We start from the raw sequence: 4,904 nt of genomic DNA, 5'->3' as shown, positions 1-4,904 counted from the left end.
GAATACCTCAAAAATTTCATTGGGACCACGATAAAATTAGAAATTAGAAAGATTGCCTTCTTTAAACTACTGAGTCACCATATTCAAGATAAATTTATTGGCCATCCATGTAGTTTAGGACCGTGGTGGTGGCCTAGCTAACGTCTGCAAAAGTCTCCTTCCTCAACCATAAGAAAAATACAAGCAAATTCTGTGCAAAACCGTGTATTTCATAACTTGAAGACAGAGTATGTGAAAACTACAGAATAACCGTGTGTGAATAGCAAAAAGAAGAATGAATTTTGAAATACACACACACACACACACACACACACACACACACACACACACTTTACCTCATCCTATAACAGAAGTTTAATACAAATTGGAATAATTGCTGAGGGCCTTTGGGATCAAAGGCCATTGGCATCAGGTACAAGATTTCCATTGACACTAATGGAACTTTAGTGGGGTTATCTCAGGAAATCTGAAGGATGGCAAACTTTACATTTTTCAAAATTAATTTTGCTTGACAAAATTAAATTTTCTTCACGTGGGAGAGGGACACATTTATATAAATGTATGAGAGAGGCAAATGGTAAAGTTCTGAGCTTTAGTGCAGGATGCATCTTGATCATTCTCTTCCTCTCAAATTAATATTTTATTAAATTTACACACTCATTCAAACTGAACTTGTGGTGGCAATTAGTCACTTCTTAGGTAATGATTAAGCACATATAATCCTTTTTTCATCTAATCATCCTATTTGGACAAGAAGGAGACAGACTGGGAACAGAAGGGGGATGTGTGGGCATAATGAAGTTATTAGCCATTGTTTTAGAGGTGAGAAATGCTTTTGAAAACAAAGAAAAGTAGACATTGGGGTAGCTAATACATTTTGTTTTGAAAATCAAATATTCTGTTATCCAGATAATTTTCTGCCTTTGGTTTAGGTGTGTAATTTCCCATTTTTGAGGCTGGTAAACATGCTATGAAGCGATATCTTTAGCAAATGCCCACATTAATACTACATTTATTTTAGAATCCAGCATGGTTTATTACCATGCAGAGTTCATTTTGCATTTTTGTTAGGAATGTTATTAAACATTTCATGTGCTGTAAATTATTTATAATGCTACAGTCAGCAGCATCTTGAACTACTTGCTGATCTATCTGGAAATTCCATCTCTGATCATAGTCTGCCTATGCAAAAAGGGAAAAAACCTAATTGTAGTCTTTAAGAAAACATATAAAGAACTGAGTTTATGAAACAGAGGAATGATATCCTAATACATGTGATTGATAGTCATGAAATCCAGAGAGATATTGTAAGTTAAAGTGATGACAAATTCAAATGCAGAAGAAACACAGCAAAGTTACCCTGTTGTGAAACCCATCGGAAAACAGTCTTGCCAGAGATTAGCCTTTAGTTGTTCACAAAGCCACGAAGAGAAAATATTTGGCATCTTGTGTTTTTAACAGAAGAAAAGCATTGAACCAAGAATGGAAATATTAAATATCTTTTATTATTAATATTTAAACATTAGAAAGGACATTGAATAATAAAATAATCTTTCATTATTTAGCTTCTTTATCTTTGGGTTTATTGACATTTTTGTATTTGCCACAACTTTCTTAAGCAAATTGCCAAGCACTTTCTTTAGCTGGACTAACTTGGTTTTAATTGATCCATTTTCTGGTTTTCCCAATTTATAATTAATAGCATGAAAAGAAAAACCCATTTGTACTGCCCATCCCTGAGTAGCCATGGCTATATAATGCAGAATAGTGGATAAATATATCTTTACATTTCCATCCAACAGTCCAGCAATAATGACTCAAAGCTGTTGTCTGGCAGAACTCCCAAGTACTTATAAAGAGACCAAGATCTCTGAAAACGATAGGTCCTTTCCAACACACTGTGCTGAAAATCTTGTCAATTGTAAAATAATTGTTGGCCATTGTGGGGTTTGAGGCAACAGGGATTTACATGACTATAGAGGATCATTTTTTTTTTATAACTGTGTAGGGTCTAGCCAACAGTTCTTGGCAGCATTTTAAGCAGCATTAAGTTTCCTGGCAATGCCAGGGATCAGATCCAGGGAAGCTGACTTTGTCACTGTAATTATTTCCAAGCTTATTCTGTTCCCAAACAAAGCAACTTGAGGACAGGTCCATTGTAAATTTTCTGAGTGCTTCACATGCAAGGCCCTTGAGTGTCTCTTCCAGATACATGTGTTTGGACCAATTCAGATATGGTTTCTTTGATACTTGCTAATTAGCACTTTTGGTCAAAGTCTGGAATTTTAGATTTCATAGTCATAAGGAAACCATGACCTCAAATTTCCTGTCCCATTGTATGAAAGATGTTAATATGTGAGCCTGTCCAAAGAATGGTTAGCAACATCAAGGACAAGAATTGCTTCACACTGGCCCCAAGTAGTTGCAAATGGTTTACTTTTTATATGGGTGCAGAGGTGGAGTGAGGGGAGTTTAGTTTTTACTGATCTTAACTTGTATGGGAAGAGTAACTATTCAATGAACTTTTACAGTATGCTTAACAACATAATGAGGTTTGGAATGAAAGGGAGTATATAAATCATTGTAAGGTCAATGTTTAAGCTCAGGGTTCTTATTGGTTGAAACTGCCCTTACCCTGAAACATTTCATTTTTGAGAGAACTGTAAATTAATCACATATATGCAGTATGCTGCCTCAACATCCACTCTATGCCAAACAGAGATCTGAAAAAGTACTCAGAAGTTTGACAATACATGGTGAAGACCTGTTCTCAAAACACATCTCAAAAGATTTTCAAGTTTTACACAAAAACGGATGTGACTCAGCTTTTATATACCAGCCCAGGCCAAATTTATGCTTGTGTATTATACAATACCTCAGTTTGGTTTGTAAAATCTGATTTAGGCATAAGTCTTAAAAAGACTAGGAAAGTATTCATTGGGGACCAACTGTATCAGGGCTGGAAGCTACTTTTGACATCCCTTGGTCAATCTCCTTTTTATAGGTAAAAAACCAAGGTGGAGAGAAATTATATGACTTGATTGGGTCATGAATTTGGTCAGAGTTGGACTTCTAACACAGATCTACCTCTTGATAATGTTTCACTAGATTCACTAGATGTTTTCACTAGAAGGTCAACAGGATTAAAAGCAGCATGAGAATAAAGATCCATGTTCTTGTAAGAACCCTTGGACATCTTTATAGAGTGCTTTCTGCCTCTGAAGGTCATGGCAGATGTCATCTTTTTATAGTTCTTCAACATTAGTTCCCTATTAAGTCTCTGTTTCAGTAATTTGGGAAACATACAATATTTTCAGTGAACTATATATATTTTTCACATTGATGGTTTCACTTTGTTTCTTTTTAGTACTTGATTATGGGAGATCATCTTTTAAAACTTACTTTTTAAATAGGTACTTGATTATGGGAGATCATCTTTTAAAACTTTGTAAATACTAGTAGAAATAACTTTTATGATGTAGCTGACTCAGAGTCTGAGACTTATTATTTTATTTTAAAGGAGTTGGTTCAGAATAGAATTTACACTGTCTCGTGTATAGAAAATATTTGATCTATTTTGTTTTCCAAAAGTTCAAGGTCTTTTTGTATCTTTTTGTTAGCTGTATGTGCCTATTTAAATTAAAATTAATTAAATCTAAATGAATATTTAAAAATTCATTTCCTCAGTCACACAGGCCACATTTCAGGTGCTGAGTAGCCACATGAGGCTAGTAGCTACTCTACTAGGCATCACAATCACAGATAGTTTTATTGGACCTCTCTATTCTGGAAGATTTAATGTCCCCTCTCAAGCTCCTTGCATTCAAAATGCCTACTATGTCTGAAGAATCATGCATCAATTAGTAAATATAGCAAACACATGATTTTCTTCTTAAATATTTCTAAGAATCAGAAATAATGTTAACATTTTTTGTGCAATTTTGTTGAGCTTTTCCCTTCTAGCTGTGGAAATCTTGAGAAATTTCTCCTTTTGTTTCAATTTCTTCCTTTTAAAATGAAGATATTAATATTTGATAGGATTAATGTAAGAATAAAATGACAGAATTTTGGTGAAGTGCTCAGCACCCTATCTGGCAGACATTAGGTACCTAATAACCACAAGGTTCCCAATTTAGTGTCTCCCTTGCCCCTAATACATACAAATACTTAGTAATTTGTTAATAAAAATATTTATATTACAAAACCTTTCATAAGAAAATTAAGACGTTAAAAATAAAGCAATGAGAGATTCACAATAACAGATAATGGTTAAAATCTACATATTAAGCATTCATCATCCCTATGGGACTTTAGAAATAGCTTAAAAGTTTGTTTCTGTGCTTGTGTATTGTTTGGTTTTTGGACCTAATTATAGCTTATATTTGGGGAGTAGAGTATATGTGTGTGCAGCGAGTGAAAAATCAACTTTAATGTACATTGAGGTGTCTAAAAGTGATACATAACAAACTAATTCCATGACAAGGTTGTAGGATTTTTGATGATTCATTCACATATTCTTACTCAAATAGCTCCCTTTTTCTCCTCAAGATACCTCCTTTTGAGAAGTCTGGTCCATACTAAGGTTTCAATCTGCTATTCTGTAGAAGAACAAAGCTTGCCTGATAGATATTGAACTCACAACTTTCTTCTATCACCACATTTTTTTCTCAGTGAAGATTTAAAAAGTCAGCATCTGGTTACTTTGTATTCCTTGTATTTTCCTATAGTGCTTTGACATTCATTAAAATGATTTACATTCTGCATTTATTTGCCTTTACTTCTGACATAGAATTCTAGGTTCTCAGTTAATTTTTTCCAGCTCTTTAAATTTGTCTTCCTATATTTGTGTCTGGTTGTTTTTATTGAAAAGTAATCTATCAGTCTAATTTTTGCTCCTTTGAAAG

This window comes from Colobus angolensis, unplaced genomic scaffold, assembly GCF_000951035.1.
Source record: "Colobus angolensis palliatus isolate OR3802 unplaced genomic scaffold, Cang.pa_1.0 Scaffold147, whole genome shotgun sequence".
NCBI classification, from domain to species: domain Eukaryota; kingdom Metazoa; phylum Chordata; class Mammalia; order Primates; family Cercopithecidae; genus Colobus; species Colobus angolensis.
The sequence above is the reverse complement of the archived record's forward strand: the minus strand, read 5'-3'. Positions refer to the sequence as shown.